The sequence below is a fragment of the Pinus tabuliformis genome, chromosome J (genome assembly GCF_031772625.1).
Source record: "Pinus tabuliformis cultivar Carrire ecotype Pingquan chromosome J, CPIR1, whole genome shotgun sequence".
NCBI lineage: Eukaryota > Viridiplantae > Streptophyta > Pinopsida > Pinales > Pinaceae > Pinus > Pinus tabuliformis.
This window is the reverse complement of record NC_142295.1, coordinates 1,055,411,077-1,055,429,745: the sequence shown is the minus strand read 5'-3', so window position 1 is coordinate 1,055,429,745 and position 18,669 is coordinate 1,055,411,077. Positions and strand designations below refer to the sequence as shown.

The 18,669-nt window shown below is 35.3% G+C and overlaps 1 pseudogene; it reads left to right on the top strand.

The window, feature by feature from the left end:
- Positions 1-3,641: 3,641 nt before the first annotated feature.
- LOC149230574 (laccase-4-like) lies at positions 3,642-7,827 on the top strand (annotated as a pseudogene).
- Positions 7,828-18,669: the final 10,842 nt, after the last annotated feature.

Below are 18,669 nucleotides of genomic sequence, written 5' to 3'. Positions count from 1 at the left end.
TGGGTTACGCAGTTTTGGAAGCATGAATTCCCTTTAAATATGGGCTATTCATCCTAGGAATTACGCAAGCGATTAAAGGCTTGGAGAGTTGATGAATATGCTAAAGATTTGGCTTGAGCTAGCTTGTGAGCTGTGAGAGTTGAGCATACTTGTGCGGAATTATTCTAGTGAGAACAAGCTTTGTATCTTCACTCATATTTTTGATATCTACAACACAGATAGCAAGGTTTTGAGCAATGGCTTTTTCCAGATACATCTTGTGTTATGTGCCATTGATTTATCTTCTTTTTGTTCATATCATTTTCATCGATTTATTGGCTTCCATTGGTTGAAAGTAGAAGTATATTCTTGTCCTGTGCTTTAGTACATTGCATGAGTTCGTGAATCCAGAGGATTTCATACACTCAGAAGGTGTTGAGATCTCTATATAATCATAATAAGTGATTTTCTTGCACTTTCATGCTTGTCTAAGTAACTCAATGATTACTTATGTCACTATATAGTATTGGTTGAGTGGATTTCAATAGAAATGTTTATATGTGTCTGTTAGAATGAAAAGTATTTTAATGAAATGTGTCGTGGGTGATTATGTCATTTGCAAAGGCTTGATAAGTCTTGTAATGCCAAGATGTTCCAACATGGATCATTTATTATCCTCGTGAATGGTTTATGTATTAACATGCTCATGTTGATGGTTAATCAACTAGTCAATTGCTTGTATGCTCATTTTCATCTTATAAGCTTGTGTGAATGCTTGAATGACCTGGGTAAAGGTCGAGGAGACCTATGAATAACATCGAGAAAATATGCATTATTCTCCCCTTGGGACTGACATGTAAAGCCCATGAGCAAGAGGTCACGGGGTTGAAAAACTCCAATTGTGGGAGCTAATGAACCCTATTATTGGTTGTTACAGTGAAGGAGCAAGAGGCAGACTGAGAAAGTTGCTAACTATAATGAGGTGTTTGACGAGAGGCAAACCTATTACTTAATGTCCATATTGTCATCGAGGGTTGCAGATCCTGACAGGTTCAAATGTGTAATTTATAGGACAAGTTGCGATTAACAACACTGAGGGACAAGAAATCTTCTTGGAACTTGATGGAGAAAATTGTCATTGCAGGTCGTGGACCTCGAGAGGTTCAAAGTGCACATCCAAAGGATAGGCTGTGATTGATGGGGCCAAGGAACCGAAAAATTCCCAGCAATAGACAAGGAAGTGTCTGTTTCACCCTAGGAGAGATCCCTTGCGATGCCAATGTTTTACGCAAAGGCCATAGTTGACAGATACCGAGGAAATGGGAGACAACAGAGTAATTGACACCAATATTTCCTGTCACGGTCTGAGACTTTGAAGTGGATGAAACCTTGTAGCTTCCTAGGAGATGGGAGTCATGAGACGAGAAATACTCCCATCATATAACATGAAATTTGCACCCTAAAGGATTGGTTGGGTAATGCCAAAGGAATAAGGCGAAGGCATAGAGGGCATGGTGGCGCAGTGATGCGGTGGAAGACGCAGGTGGAAGCGCCATATAGGCTAATGGGAGGATCCACATGGAATTGCTTACTGATGTGGCAAGTATTAATAGTCAGACTTTAAATGGCTACAACTTTTGATTCAGGTGTTGGATTTTGATAAATTTTATATCAACGAAAATATCTCAACGAGTTGTGTGTGACAGTGTAGTCCAAAGTTGATTTTCGCTAACATTGGAGAGGAGGGAAATTTTGTAACCCCATTTCCATAATGAGACCATGGAGGTCAGGTTAGGATAAAGTAACACCTCTCATTCAGCTTGGAAGGTTCAAGGGGGTGGGAGGTAGTGTTACAATTGCTATTACATAATCCAAATATCTAAAGAATTTTCTAGTGAATCTATTTATACATTCAAAAATAGAATTTAAAATATGTAAAATTGAAATTTCACCCACAATTGCATGGAATAATTCTAATAATGGCTGTTGGAAAAATTCAAAAACTTATAACATATAAATTTCTTTGAAAAGTTGTAATTTCAAAGAGCTTCCTGACCAGTCAAATAATTACTAGCTTACTATTTAAGCATAATTTCAAAGAGGTTCCTTATCATTCAAATGATTCCTAACTTAGTATAAGCATTATAGGTTTATGTTTTTCTAGTGTTTTTCAACCAACTTTGTTTAAAATCTTGTCGGACTTTAGAAGAATGATTTAAATTGCAAATATCAGTTACTAAAATTACACAATGCAAGTATACCAACAATTTTTTAGAATGTTGAATGTGCTTATACGTTTAAAAATACAATTTAATTATAACAAACAGAAGTGTCTATTTTTAAAATAAAGTTTCCAAAAATTTAATTCAGATTTTTCAATGATTATTATATAGATGGTAGGGATTTAAGAGGCATGAAATATCACTTGAATAGAGATTTGAGTTGTGACCTTTTTGTATTTCAATTTAATTAAAAAAATGTCATATTCATAATCTCATTGAACTATTATTACTTATTGTGGTTTTATTGTATTTTCTTGTTACATATTCTTTTAAATATATATGTTTAACTCATATATATATATATATTTTACAAATAATAATAATTTAAAAGAAAATCATAATTTAATTAATTTGTATGAGTTTGTGTTATGTTGATATTGTGAGATATATCATTTTTTTCTTTGTGGTTCACAGTCTACATCCATGGAATATTTGTGCCAACAAAACTACCATAAATGATCACTTCATATTGACTCAGCCAAACCAAGAAAAATTGCTGTAAAGAGTTCACTTCATATTTACTCAACAAAAAAATGCTTAAACTACACTGATTCTACCCACTAGCTAACCATTAAGACTAATGTGAGATCTAATATAACATGCGGGTAAAAATGCAATTTAAATATAATTAAAAAAATATAGCTACCAAACAAAATTCTAGTAGTAAGTACAAACAAGAATGAGAATAAAAAAATGTTAAGGAAGTGTATAGAATTTTCCGTTCTTTCCCTCACCCACTGCAATCCCGTTAAGCCGATATCTTGTACTTTATCTTCCAGCCTACTGGAAACTTTTGAGGTGGACCATGCATATATGGACGTGTAGCTGCCCCATCAAAACCTTATGTCTCCACCGAGGTTTGAGCCGCACCAACATAAAATGAATCCAACTTTCTGATGTCTTCCCGGAGGGACCATGTTGTCGTTAAGTATCAAATCACTAGGCGAAACATAAACATCCACAGAAGATAAAAGTTGCATGAACATAGCATCGCGGTGGAAACGTGTGCACACAAAACGTAACCAAATCATTAGTGAACGATGGCAATGAGATATTGACTGTGGTCGTTGAGACATGGCTCAATAATTAGTTGCAGAGCTGAGAAGAAAGGTCGGCCACCTAAGATATGCTTTCGATTGACGACAATCATGGAGTTTGGTACACCTGCACATTGTAAAAAAGAATTTTAAATTGTTGGTGTGTGTCGTGGACTCGTTTTCCATTTCACTTGTTTACTACTCCATTAGCTCACCAATAAGCAAAATAAAGTCTATTGTACTTCTCACAATACCATTTACCTGCCAAACTCCATACAGTCAATCGCTATATTTATATCTCTTCCATTTCAGCTGTTGTCATCCATCTGAGATCAGTGACAGAAGTAAGTTTAGTTCATTCACACAGCTCAACATGATGGCGCCCATGGCCAGAGCAGAGTACGGAATAAAGCTGATTATTCAGTTGCTTGTTGTACTACTTGTTGTTCAACTTGTTGCAGGGAAAACGACCAGACATTACTCATTCCATGTGAGATACTGAGATCAGAATCTTGCAACATAGATTATATTTCTTATCATTATCATCATTAGTTGCAGTACTGTGTCGAACAGATCTATTTATTTATTTGTTTGATGTAGACTTTTCCTGTTTGGTTTGGTTTTTAATGTGGGGAAGTTGTGCAGGTGAGGTTGAAGAACGTTACTCGTCTCTGCCACACAAAGCCATTGATTACAGTCAATGGCAAATCTCCTGGACCTAAAGTAGTCGTCCGTGAGGGAGATAGAGTCATCATCAAAGTTCATAATCATGTTAGCAATAATGTCTCAATTCACTGGTACACACATACTCATACTCATACCCGCATTGTTCTAGTTATAAAAACAATGTCTCAATTCACTGGTACACACATACTCATGTACCCATTGTTCTAGTTATCCCTTTTTTAACTTTGTTGGTAAAGAAAAAATAATGGAACCTAAATAAATGAATTCAATGCTGTTCTGCTGGTGCATTGTCATAATTCGATACACCATTTCAATAATGTTTTAACTTTCTTCCAAAAACATAAATATCTTGCTTCTATATCCCAAGCATTTTTGCTTAAAAACCAAATACATTTGATATATTGGAACTGAACTTATTTCGATAGCAGATTTTAGGAATATCTTAAAATCTTACATAAAATGGGGGGTCGAACAATATTCCCCAAATCTACAATTAGAATATGGATGATTTCTACCACCCATACAATCTAAACTCAATATACGGAGTTGCTTGATCTTAGTTCAATTAATGAATAGCTAATGCTAATTATTTGTTATTTGCAGGCATGGAGTTCGACAATTGAGGTCTGGTTGGGCAGATGGCCCTGCTTACATAACCCAATGCCCAATTCAAACGGGACAGACTTACGTTTATAACTTCACTGTGACAGGACAGAGGGGAACTCTCTGGTGGCACGCTCACATCTCTTGGCTAAGAGCGAGCGTACATGGCGCTTTCATCATCTATCCTAAGCGCCATGTTCCTTATCCATTTCCAAAGCCATACAAAGAAGTCCCTATGATTCTCGGTAGACATGACTATATGCATCATGCCAGTGATCAAACAATGTTTCTTATAAACTTTTCATTATTTTCTGGCTTCAGATTGATTAATCAATGATTTCTTTTATATAGTTATTTTATTGATTGTTTGAGTTCATTCTATATTGCAGGGGAATGGTGGAATGCAGATACTGAGAATGTCGTTAATCAGGCTATGCAAACTGGAGGTGGTCCTAACGTTTCGGATTGCTACACTATCAATGGACATCCTGGACCTCTCTACAACTGCTCAGCCATTAATGGTTAGATTTTCAATTTCTTACGCTTATATTATAATCACCCGATCATGTTTCCCATGTATGTCAAAGTTGCTAATCGCGCGTTTCAGATTTCTAATTTTTAAGCATCATGTTAATGATTAGTTTACTGTCTTTACATGAAAACAAAAAAATATTCAATAAACAAAATATAAAGTTAATAAACCAGTCATTAATTTACTGCATAGCCTTTAATATTTCTTATTTTATAATAATAACTTTATCAGATCAAGCCTAGCCGGTGAAAATTGCTAAATTCAAATCCCAGTTTTAATGCAACATTGCTCACCTCAAGTCCATCAACACCCAGTTTTAATGCAACATTGAGTTATGGTATCTTGCATTTCCATCCCATTCCATATTCAATGCACCCAAACATATCCTCCACATTCAATGCAGAAAACTCCCATTCCAGTAATATGGTACATTATCTAAATTCAATGCATCAAAATGATCACAGATCTTTTCAATCAATATTGCAATTATTTTTAGGTCAATTTGGTGGAAACCATGGTTTCACCATAATCATAGTTTACATCATCTAACAAATTTGAGGGGCTTTTAGTCTACCAAAATCGTAGAAAACTGGAAATGCTTCGAATCTATATGAACGAGGATTTTTTTTGGAATGCAAGCAAAGTTGATATAAAAAACATGTTACGCTTAAAGTATGTCTTGCATATTATTAAATTTTGAAAATCGATTTTTAGGTATAAAAGTCCTGCAGTGCCATGACTTATACTAACATCAAAAGTGGGGATTCCCTTGTCATAATATGAAAAAGGTGGTGAAGTGTCAAAAAGGTGATGGAGTGTCTTGCCTCGGTGTGAATTATGTGAGGTTAACATGTTATTTTACCATACTAATATATATTTTGTGTTCTATGTTAATATTTTTTTGGTGAACTTGTATATAATTTCAGTGGACACACTCTTAGAGTGATGGTCAATACAACTCAGTCAATATGATAATATTCATAAGCATGTGGTCATTATGATAATATTTCTCATTATCATGTTACTTGTAGGGGATTGAACTTAAATGGGGGAGATAACAAATTTTGTCCAATCATAAAAAATAACTCCATGTGACATAATTTCAATAATTTCAAATACATAATTTTACAATATAAAAAGTTGTTTGTGAGTGAAAAATTGGCTCTTGCAAATCTGTATTCCATGAAAACATGATCTGGTCTAGTTTGTTTTTATTTGGTTAGTATTATTTTTGTATTTGACAAAAGACAGCTGACGATGTGAAATGCAGATACATTCATTCTGAACGTTGTTCCTGGGAAGACATATCTTCTTCGAATAATTAATGCTGCTCTCAATGATGAATTGTTCCTGACCATCGCCAACCATACCATGACTGTGGTTGAGGTGGATGCGGTGTATACCAAACCTGTGACAACAGACACCATTTTGATAGCGCCCGGCCAGACAACCAACGTCTTGCTAACTGCTTCTGCATCGACTACAAGGGCAAACAATTCTTCATATTAGCCAGTCCATATGCAACAGGGCAAGGCACATTTGATAACACTACACTTGCAGGGATTTTGACCTACTCTAAACATGTGCTTTTCAACACCTCTCATCTAAATTCTTCGTCTAATTTTACCAATGCTCTAATGCCAAAGCTCCCGGTCTTTAACGATACCTCTTTTGCCACCAACTTTACCCTTAAGATCAAAAGCTTAGCCAATGCACAATACCCAGCCTTGGTTCCACAGACAGTAGACAGAAAGTTCTATTTCACAGTGAGTCTTGGGTTGAATCCATGTCCAAAGGGTCAGAAATGCCAGGGAGTCAATGGAACCAAATTCACTGCATCCATTAACAATATTTCCTTTGTTATGCCCACTGTTGCTCTTCTGCAATCACACTACACAGGAAAAATGAAGGGAATTTATAAGACCAACTTCCCAGATAACCCTCCTTTCCCATTCAACTACACAGGCAATCCTCCCAAAAATGTCACAACTCCTATGAACGGAACAAGGGCAAAAGTCATCCCCTTCAACACCACTGTCCAGTTGGTTCTGCAGGACACCAGCATTGCTGGTGCTGAGAGCCATCCCATCCATTTGCATGGCTTCAATTTCTTGTTGTAGGCCAAGGTTTTGGAAATTATAATGAGACAAAAGATTCCCCAAAGTTTAACCTTGTTGATCCTGCAGAAAGAAACACTGTTGGAGTGCCTTCAGGTGGTTGGGTGGCCTTAAGATTTAGAGCTGACAATCCAGGTAATAATCCATCACCACTATTGAAATGTTATTAACTAGAAACATATCAAATTTCTGTATAGAAACCAAACCATTTGAATTAGGGAAAATGCATTTAGAAATTTTTTATACCTACAAAACTACATTGAATATCTAAGATTTTATCTATTGTTGCAGGTGTCTGGTTCATGCACTGCCATTTAGAAGTTCATACATCATGGGGACTGAAGATGGCTTGGATTGTGAAAAATGGCAAAGGACCCTCCCAATCAATCCTTCCTCCTCCACCTGACCTTCCTCCCTGCTAGAAAATATATATTCATATCATGTCATTTAATTCATTCAGTTTGTATATCTATGTACTGCATAAGCTGATCTCTGAAGAGTGCGACATAAGATTAGTTTCTTTAGTATTGGCCATAACCATCCCACTAGTGTCGTATTTGAGAAATGTGTGTATATTTGCATAACCTAGCTTGATCTTCGAAGAGTGTGATATAGGTTCCATTTCCTTGGCATTGGCCATGACCTTCCCACCACAATTGTATTTGAGAGATGTAATATTCCACAGTTCGTATTTCGGAATTTTGTGTTATATCCAAATTATAACACTATTTAGCTTGGCTGCAATTTTTGTGTTTTGATGATATCTATCTATTACAAGATTCTCGGCGACTTCTAGATGGGGTTTTGAATTTACAGTTCTCTGTGCTGATTCTAGGTTTTAGATAGGTGCGAATATTTTTTTGGTCGAAGTTTTTCGGAGTAACTACGTGCAAGATATCAAGAAGAATTCTAGTTCAAATATATCAAGTAGAATTCCGGCTTCAGTATTATTTAAGCTCGCTGCTAGTAAGTTACAGACTTTTTAGCAATTTACTTTCACACCTGGTCAATTTTCGATCTGTATTCATATATTTCGGAATGGGAGAATTTTGTTCTCCCTTTAAACAATTTTAAGTGTTTTCTGTCTACACTGTATAATTTAGTTGCTGTAGTCCCAATTAGTTACCGCAGTCTCCGCGGTCGTATCACTTGCAGCCACAAAGATATCCTGCAAAAGAAATTATAAATCAGACTCTGTTTATTAGTATTTTCGCAATTCGATAGGATTTGTGTGGGTATAATAGCCAGAAGAGATAGCGAAAGACTTACACTTAAGTAGCCCCTGATGTCAGGGAGAGTAAATTCATCATTTCTCATGTCCAGCAAAACGTCCAAGAGATCCTTCTTTCCATCATCACTTGTGTCACTGTTTTTGCTCCTCTTTGCGAGGTGATCCTCTATGAATTTATCCATAACAGCATACGACTTTTTCCTGCAGATTACCATATTACGATAAACACCCTGTAGATCCAAGAACTGAAGACACGGGAAATAGTCGGCCAAATTGGGATCGGCGTGTAGAACCATCATTCTCGAAATAGCGTCTTTCAGATCTTCAGATGCTCGTAAGTTAGAACCGAACATGTGTTTACCAAAGGCCATGGTCCCTATCAGATTAAACGCGGAGTGGAATGCAATGTGTCCGATATTCACACACTCTGATCCCTTCAGGGAGCTTTCAAAAATCTGATGAATCATTCGATGTGCTTGATCTCTTCTGAGATCTTGTAGAGCTTCTAGCCGCTTGACAGAGAAGAGTTCATTATTAGATATGCGTCTGAGCATACGCCAGCGAGATCCATATTGGCATATAAATTTTCTCGCAATTAGTATAATAGGTATTTCAGGGATTAAGAGTTTATTTTTTATGATAGGTGTCCAATTTCTGAGAGGTGGTGGCAGCGAGTAGCTCAGAGGTGGCAGCAAGGCGGTGACACAATTGTATGGCAAGGCCGTGAGTGAACTTTGGATAAAATGTGTTTTGATGCCTATTAAATTTACATAAAATGTTATGAATTAATGCTGGGATCTTCCGAATCTTCGGGTTTAATTTAGCTCAAAGCCCTGTAATGTCTAATTTGTCTCAAAACCATATTAATTGATTATATCAAACATATCTTCAGTGTCATGTAGAGCAGACAATGGCTAGAGTGGCATACTTTTTCACTAATTATCAAAATTTCTTCCATTATTGTAGTGTTGAATTCTTTCTATCCTACTACAGACTAGTTATGTATTTTCTTCAATTTTATTTCTTCGTACGAATAGGGTTTACATGTAGTGAAACCCTAACACTAAATTAATGTTGGTTTCCATTTTAACCTTTATAAATTAGGATCATTCAATTTTTATGTTTTTCTTATGTAGAGAGAGGGATCTTAAGTTATAATTTAGTTTACTAATCTTATTTTGTTTAGTTTACTAATCTTATTTTGTTTATGCGTACCTGAATGGGCCAATTTACCCAATATATGGTTATTCTTCCATGTTTTACACAAATATTATTTCTTATTTTTATATTACTAATTTTATATCTTGATTCCATGGTTTTACATTCAAATATTACTCTTCTTATTTTATATTACTAATGTTTTATCTTGATATCCCCAGGTTGAGGAGGAAGGAAATTTATGTGCTCTTTATTAGATATTATTCTCTGTTGCAAGTCTTTTTTTTTGGTTTCCATAAATAGCCTCTTTTGACTCTTTACCTCGTACCTAAACATACTAATCCCCTATATTATTTTCAATCGTTACAGGTACGACTTGAGGAAATAAAAGAATTTTGCTTCCGTTGTACCAAATACATTCAACTTAATTCCTAAATTGACTTTCTCTTCCTTAGTTTACACGTCATACATTTCTCAATTCACCCCAAACTTTGTGTGAAGTTATCCTAACGTGAAGATAAAAGTGATTTGTTCATGATATCCTAAAATAGGGTTTTTGCTAGACTTCTAACCCTCCCATGGATACCATGTGTATAAAACGGTTATGAGCCTTAACAAATGGCATATTATATGGTTAGGCAGGGACTACCGGCTGCATGCAGCACTTGTATCAGAATACAAGCGCCGGTAGTCCCTGCCGGGGTCTGCCACAACAACACAATACAAACGCTCTGTGCAACATGTCTAAACTTTCTGTTTCGCTAAAAACCTGCCTTCGTCGAACAAACTTGCTACCTTACCTGAAAGATCTTGCTGTCTGCATGGCGTTGAAAGATCTTGCTGTCTGCATCACACAATCGCATAATTCACTTAATCGAATTTCAAAGGAAATACAATTTTCATATTAATTTAATGCGTTCATAGAAGGCTATCACAAAGGCATCTTATTCCAGAACAGAGAAAACAATCACACAATCGCATAATTCACTTGAATGTGTAATAAAACAACGCCCAGTGTGTTGGACAAGTTTAATTATTAAATACAAATTATATAATTTAATATTTCAAAATGAACATGGGTGTACTCTTCAAATGAAATAGAAAGAGTGATGAACTTTTATTTTTATATAAGTGTAATTATGGCGAATTAGATATATATTTTTTTATTTTGGAAATTTTATATAATATTTGTGATATATAATTTTTTTGTTATTTTTTAATAAGTAGTTTTTATTTATGTAGACTGAATATTTTAAATCTTTATATTACAAATCTTAATAAATGTAGTTTAATAATCCAGTTATTCCATATATTGTTGTATCAATTTAATATGTTATAGAAGTTGAATGTTTGGGGTATTGATCGTTTCATAAACTTAATCTTTTAAGCACTCATGTTTCAGATCTAAACCAACTTTGCTCATTCACATAACAGTCACGCTTTCTAGGATAAAACAACTTCAGTGTGTAATTTGTTCTCTGGAGAATTTGGGAACTATTGATTCTGTCCTTGGAAGAGAGCGCAGAGAAACTACAGCTCTTTCCCGCGAGGTCTTTATTCAGAAACGTTGGAGACTGTGATGCAGAGAAGTTAAAAGAATTAGATATTATGTGTATGCTATAGGCTTAAATGAACAATCATATAAAAGAGTCTGATATTGTAGATAAAAATGCACAGAGACAGCGAAAGAAATCAATGCTGCACTTCTTTTTCAAGAGCTTTCAATAGACTTTTGGAATAAGTTACAAAATTAAAAAATCAATTCTGCATTATGAATATCAAATTCTTGTATTTTAGAATGAACAACGAATTCATTAACTTTTATTTCAGAATGAACAACGAAACTTTTAACTATATCATGTATTTCAGAAAGTTTAGTGTCAATGAAAAACTAATTAACTATATAGTATAATAGTCATTGTTACAATGTAGAAATATAAAACATACTTTTTAATTGTTATATATATATATATATCTATATATATAATATATAAAAATATATTTGTGTAAAACAATAAATATATGGAGAAAACATTTGAATGACATGTGGGCTTGCATAAAACATTTGAATGACATGTGGCTTGGATGCAAGCCACGTTCCTGCATGAAAAAACACCTTTTAAACAATAAATATATGCCATATAACGCAATTTGTAAATGATGTAACACAGTTTGTAAGCCTAATAGATGTTTATGTTTTATAAATATAACAAAAACGTCTATTACGCTTACAAACTGCCAACGACCACTAAAAACAAGTTAGTGTAATCACATTTCTATCTTAAAATAATTTGATCTTCGAATTGCAAATATTTTTCCATTTATTTTAATAATCAAATGATTAGTGTTAAAAAAATCAGTCGGCGTGGCTTTGTCGTCTTTGTTGTTCCTTTGGTATTTAGAGAACGGTCTGGTTCATTTCTAGCGTTCTTTCCATTACCGGCGAGTCGGTTCCCTGTCCTCTTCCTTTAGTCTTCGCACCTTTTTTGAGCATGGTTTGCAATAGAAAACAAACAGCCTGGATAATTAATTCTTTACATCACTAACAATTTCCAATTGTGTTGCTTGCATAAAAATTAATGCAGATGGGTAAAAACCATGGATTAACTTGCATCACCCTAATCAATAGCATTTATGGTCTCTATTCATCATTTTAATTGATTGGATATGGATTCCAGATTCTGCTGTCTTATCCAGGAGAATCCGCTTAAAATCCATTGTGACTTGTGAGATAAGTGAGCACTATGACTTGTCTATTCCATTTGCCCACGCCTTTGGCCAGCCCTACTTTCTCTGCAACTATATTCCATTTGCTCACGCCTTTGGCCAGTCCTACTTTCTCTGCAACTATATATATTTCTAATTCCTTGAATTTCTAAATAAGGGCCTTTGGCCAGCCCTACTTTCTCTGCAACTATATTCCATTTGCTCACGCCTTTGGCTAGTCCTGCCTTTGGCCAGTCCTACTTTCTCTGCAACTATATATATTTCTAATTCCTTGAATTTCTAAATAAAGTATTAATGAGGTTTTGAGATAAAAATAAACCATAAAAAAATAAGTTTTGCACACTTCCAAACACATTGAGAGAGACGGTCATTAAAAAAAATTCTAAACATCATATACCCCAAGATACCCTATAACAAATAAAATGCCCGTTAAATAATAACAATTTATGTAAAATTAACCATAATAATTTTAAGTCAATATGTAACGAGTGTTGCTGCATGGCAGCTTAATTGGAAGTGAAATATGCAAGGCTGAGCTGCTGAAACAACAATATGGATTAACACTGGTGGTTGGTTAGCCCGGGCACGACTATCTCATTTACTTTTCTCTGATCCACCAACCCCAATTGGCACATGAGCGAAGGCTCTTCAACTTTGTTACGAGATTCATAACCTCAAGACTTAATTGGAGAGGAATTTGATACTGAATGAAGTCAAGAATCTATTTCTCTAGCTGGTGGATTTGGGAAGCATATTTGAGTTTCTGGAAAACATTAAAACTGATGGCATTTTCGCACTTTTTCAATAAAACAATGTCATTTTGAAGATGCTCCGAAACTGCTCATAGATGGGCTTTTGTTTCCTTCTGGGTTTTCATTGATCGGGAAAATGAAACTCTTACAGCCAATCAAATTTATTGTAAAATTTGTTGCATATATCCATTTTGTAAATAGACTATTTGCAAATAAACATATCTATCTTGTAAATGATGTAGTCTACTAGGCTGAGCGGGGAAAACATGACTAAGCAAACCAAATAATTTAACATATTTTTCTTTAAAGTTGGTCTGAATTTCGTTTCGACTTTCTTTGCTATGTTGGTAAATTTGCATGAACATTGGTTTTACCATGGAACTTGAGCACTCATATCGGTATATATGCTAAAAGCTATAATAAAAAATTTACCAATTTCTAGGTTCGACTCAATATTTAAATGATACTAAAAAAATTTGGATGACATATGGGCTTGGATGCAAGCCACTTTCCCTGTTGCATGGAAAACCTGCTTAAACCGTGAACGGCCACCTTTCAAAAGATTTGATAAAGCTACTATGAACCATATAAACCAGATAACCAAAACATTAGCGCCTCAATAAGAGTAAGTAATACGACATGCTAACAGAAACCTCCCGAAATGTTTGGGTGGGAATATTGCAGATAGGGAAGAAACCATGGATTTTACTTAGATTGATGCAACTCCTGAAAATTTCTCCACCGCCTTTGAATCCATCCAGGCTAACAATGACAAGGATCAAGTCACGTTGTTGTTTTTCTTGGCGGACAAAGATCCTGTTTCAGATGCCTCAGCTGTTTTTCTTGGCGGACAAAGATCTTTTTTCAAGCCTCAGCTGTATCCAGGTTCTCATTTCTAATTCCCTCAATCCCTTATGTAGTGAATTTATACAAAACCAGATATCGATAATGAAAATAACAGTAAAATTAGCTGTAAAGAAAGACCCTTCTAATTCCCTCAATCCCTTATGTAGTGAATTTATACAAAACCAGATATCGATAATGAAAATAACAGTAAAATTAGCTGTAAAGAAAGACCCAGAGCGTAATTTTTTGGACATTCAGAGATTGATATTTGAAATTATTGGAGATTGAAACCCTCAATTTTAAATTTATGAGTCTTTAGCTTCTGCAGTTGAGGATTTTGACTTAGTCGTTCCGAAAGGCCCCGCAAAGACAGACCTACCAATCTCTGCGACATAAAAGATTGCACATTTGCAAAAGGCATTCCAAGCCCTTCAAGACCAGAATTGAAAATTGCAAGCAAAGATCAAGTCAGGTGCTGACCACTGAAGAAAGAAAGCTGGAGGAACAAATTCAGGTTGCAGACGAGTTGTATTTTCCTTGTTAATTTCTGATACATGCTTTCATTCAAAACCATTAATAAAAAAATTCCTCTAAATACATGGCATTCAAAACCATTAGTAAACGTTAGTTCGGTGTCTATCCATAAACCCTTTTAGGCAGCGCTTTGGATACATTTAATAATAATACAATTTTACTGATATTTACCTGGTAGATTGACCCGTCCACTATCTTGCGGGTAGTAGTTCCTCGCTAAGAAAATGGTGGGATTAAGGGGGCGACAGACAACATTATGCAAAGGGGATCAGAAAGAAAATGGCAGAGAAGTTTATCAGCATTCCAAATTCTGATAAAGTCAGTGTAGATATATATATAAAACAATAAGGCGAGATAGAGATAGATGGAGTAGCAGCTACGCAGGCCTTATATTCATATCCTTTTTGAAGTAAAAGAAATTTACAGATATTTTCAACTTTTCCAGGTATCTTAGTCCTAGATGCTTATTTTTATGATATTTTGAAAATTACTAAAATTTAATTATAAATTTTAATATTTAATTATTAGGGAACAAAATCAATTGAACGCACTGAATCTATAATACATATCATTATAAAATGCCAAATTTATATATTTTGTTGTGATTATGCAGAAACAGATACAGATATATATACATTTCGTTTTCACCGTTGGTACTTCCCAATCCAGAAATATTTAGACTCATAATCTTTTGCAAACAGAGACACTCGTCGGATCCCTTTTGATAGAAGCGAACACTAATATTTTAAAGTTTTCAGATAAACGATGACAATGAATAGAATGGGCATAGATTTAAGATTGTGAATCCTGTGAATAATTTAAGTATGCGCACCTGTGAATGATATGTTTGAGACTGCTTTGCAGCTTTGTTCAGACTTCAGAAGAAGCAGATTTCTCCAGACTTCTGAAGGAGCCAAGCTAATGCCTCCTATAGCAAAATGCAAAAATGCTAATGCCTCCTGCAGCAAAATGAAAAAGGGGAAGGGAAAGACAGGTATGTCGACTGCCATATAGTATTTGAGAAATATTCAAAAGGGCGAGCACGCTGCCACATAGCATTTAGAATTGAAGAACAACGGAAGACAAGTGGCTACTGCCATGCAAAATTCGTGTTGTGGATATGCTCTATTTAACCAATGTTTTATATCCCAAAACTACTTTTATGCAAAGTTTGAATTTGAAGGTCTTATTGCGAGGTTGCATAACTTACTGCATCGAAAAAATCCTGTATACAAAAGGTCTTATTGCGAGGTTGCATAACTTACTGCATCGAAAAAATCCTGTATCCAAAGTTTGAAAACCCTCATGCGCATTTATTGAATGGTTGCAAACATTCTGGATTGGAAAAAAACTTTTAACCAAAGTTTGAAAAACCTCATGCTTGGAAACTTTGGATAAAGCTATTACACCGGATAATTCATTGTGGATAATTTTTCAAATGAAAAGTTTGGGTAAAAAGATTACACCGGAATTTCATTTTAACATCGGGGCACATGAAGCGTGCAATAAGACCTCCAATTCACAACTTTGGTTATAAATTTCTTACACCGATATTTGCAGAGATAAACTTCATCCAAAATTATCTATGCACCTACATCTATTTCGCTTTAAGGTTATCTAGTCCATTAATTACTTTTGTTACTTCCTTTTGTCATATTCAAATGTGTTCCATTATTAGATTTATGAATTTGTTCAAGCATTCAATAATTGTTATCAATTACTTTTTGCATAAGAGACAGGTACTAAGTAGCAACACTGCATATTACACTTGTTTTATAGTACTTAAGTGTTTACACATATCAATAATTTAGTTCTACACCTCTTCAAATCATTAGCAGATGTTGAATTGAAGTTGTTCATATATTTCTTTCTATGTACACATCTTTTAGATAAGTTAGAATTAAGTGAATCTATGTTTTTAATCATCTATTTCCAACTAAAACCCTATAATACTTGAATTAGCAAAATCAAAGTCATCAATGTTACAGGAATAGAGTATTTTCATTCACATTCTTCCCAATGAATACTTATGTGATCTTCAATCCATTTCAAACTTGGCTTTATTGACCTAACCTTTTATTTGATGTTTTCCCACATGACTTCACAACCCAACAGTAATGCAATAGTAATTGCTAATGTCATCAATGAACAAAACTACTTATAATGTATATGACTTATTTTTCCACATACTTTCATTCATTGATTATCTTTTTCTTTTTCTTTTCTTTTTTGTGTATAGTTTCATTGTTCACTTTTATTCACTTTTTGAGTACATTTTTCACCCAGCGAGGACTTAAAGCTCGGGACCTCGGGGGACCAACATCCTCGCTTGCACGTCCATCACCAGTTGGGATGCCTCACCTGGCTTCTTCCTTGATCATCAAACAATATTTATTGTGAACCATAAACCAAATGTCTTAAATTTTCACAATAATTAGAACCAATATAGATCCATCTTAATCATGGATTACGAAGCCCCTAGAGGGATCAAATCTCATGATATGCAAACCTTTTTTTAGATGCAAAACTTGAAATACACGTGAAGAGATTTAATCCCTTTAGTGCTTGATAAATTTGTGCTTAAGATAGATTTATAGTGGGTAACTTCTAATTACTTCTTCCTTTTAAGGATTGAAATATTTTACTAGGGTCGACATTAACATACACATATATATGGATGGTTCATATTGAAATATATTAGTTAATATGGATATTCGAAGAGTTTATTTAAGTTCTATAATGAAATATTTAAGTTCATACTAAATTGTAATATTAATAATGAACCAAATTAAAATAATGTGAATGAAATTATTGATTAGTGAGGATCCGTGGGACCTCATCCTGCCACACGAGATCTCAGCATCAGTTCCGTCTCAGATCCGTTCCTGGGAGACAGACTAGGACCTCCAGCATTCAACAACATGTGAAGCCCCCCAGGATATGATTTAGTAGACAATCTGCACTTGCCATCGGCTCTTCATCGGGCCAATAAACTTTGTTGAGTTTCTTCAGTGTTATTCATTCAGCCTCAGATGTTATGAGAGATGGGTTTGATCCTCAGACCTATTAGCTCCTGGATCTTCTCCACTAGGGCCAGATGTTGATTTTTTTTCTAAATAAAATTACTCTATTAACATTAAAGGGGTAAAATTACATCTTGACCGAAGTAAAAAACAACTGCCCTGAAGGAGAGGCAGAGAATATCAGAAACACTGCCCATGACAAAGAACTTAGTCGAGAACCAGTTATCAAATCCCACGCAGGGGAACAAGTGTTGGCCTTCTTGATATTACAGAACTTATAGAAATTCACAAAAACTTGGATTTTGAACCATAGTGCAAAGATGAACCCACGAATCAGCTTGAACAAAAAATTTCCCACTATTATGGGCCGCATGACATGAAACAAAAGCAACAGAGAGCGAACTAATCATCTGGAGGCTCTTCCACAATTTTGCACCAACCGAAATCAGGCAGATCCCTTGCACGAGCAGCTTCAGTTTTAGGCTTTATTAGAGTACATGGATCAGCAGGCTCAGGCCATAGCACACTTCGAGGATATGGAGCAATTATTAGGGGAAATTGTGTTCATGCTTGCACCCGTAGGTGGAACACATTGTCCCACAACCTCAAAATCAGGGAATATCACACTCCAACTAGAATGAGGGAGGCCTTGGCACGAGTGCCTCCCTACAAGAAGTCTATGCAGAACCTCCAAGCCAGCTGGATCGGCCTCAAGCTAAGTCCACCTTTGCTTTTGGGATTGTTAGAAGGAAGCACAGAAGAAGAAGAGCATAAGCAGTGGGAAGAGGTGGAAAGGAAGGCCGGATTCCATGAAAGAGGAGGATACTACTTCAGAAGCCTGGGATGTGAGGGTGGCGATTAAAGCAATGAAAGACGAGGAGCTGGACTAGTTGCTTCAGAGGATGACAACCCTTTTAGCAGGGGGTGATGATGAGCCCCAAATTTGGTAACTTGTTGGGCTCATTTGGCCTAATTATCCTTGTTTAATCCTTCATTTTTCATAGCTTATGCATTATTTTTCAGTATGTTTATGTCATTTGTACAATAAGGGTAGTCACTCCTTCGTAGGTGGCTAACATGTTGCTCATTTCAAGTTTTTTGACACATGTTGGAGCAAAACCGAGCAATCATGGGCTGGAAGACACCAAGCTTGGGGTGAGG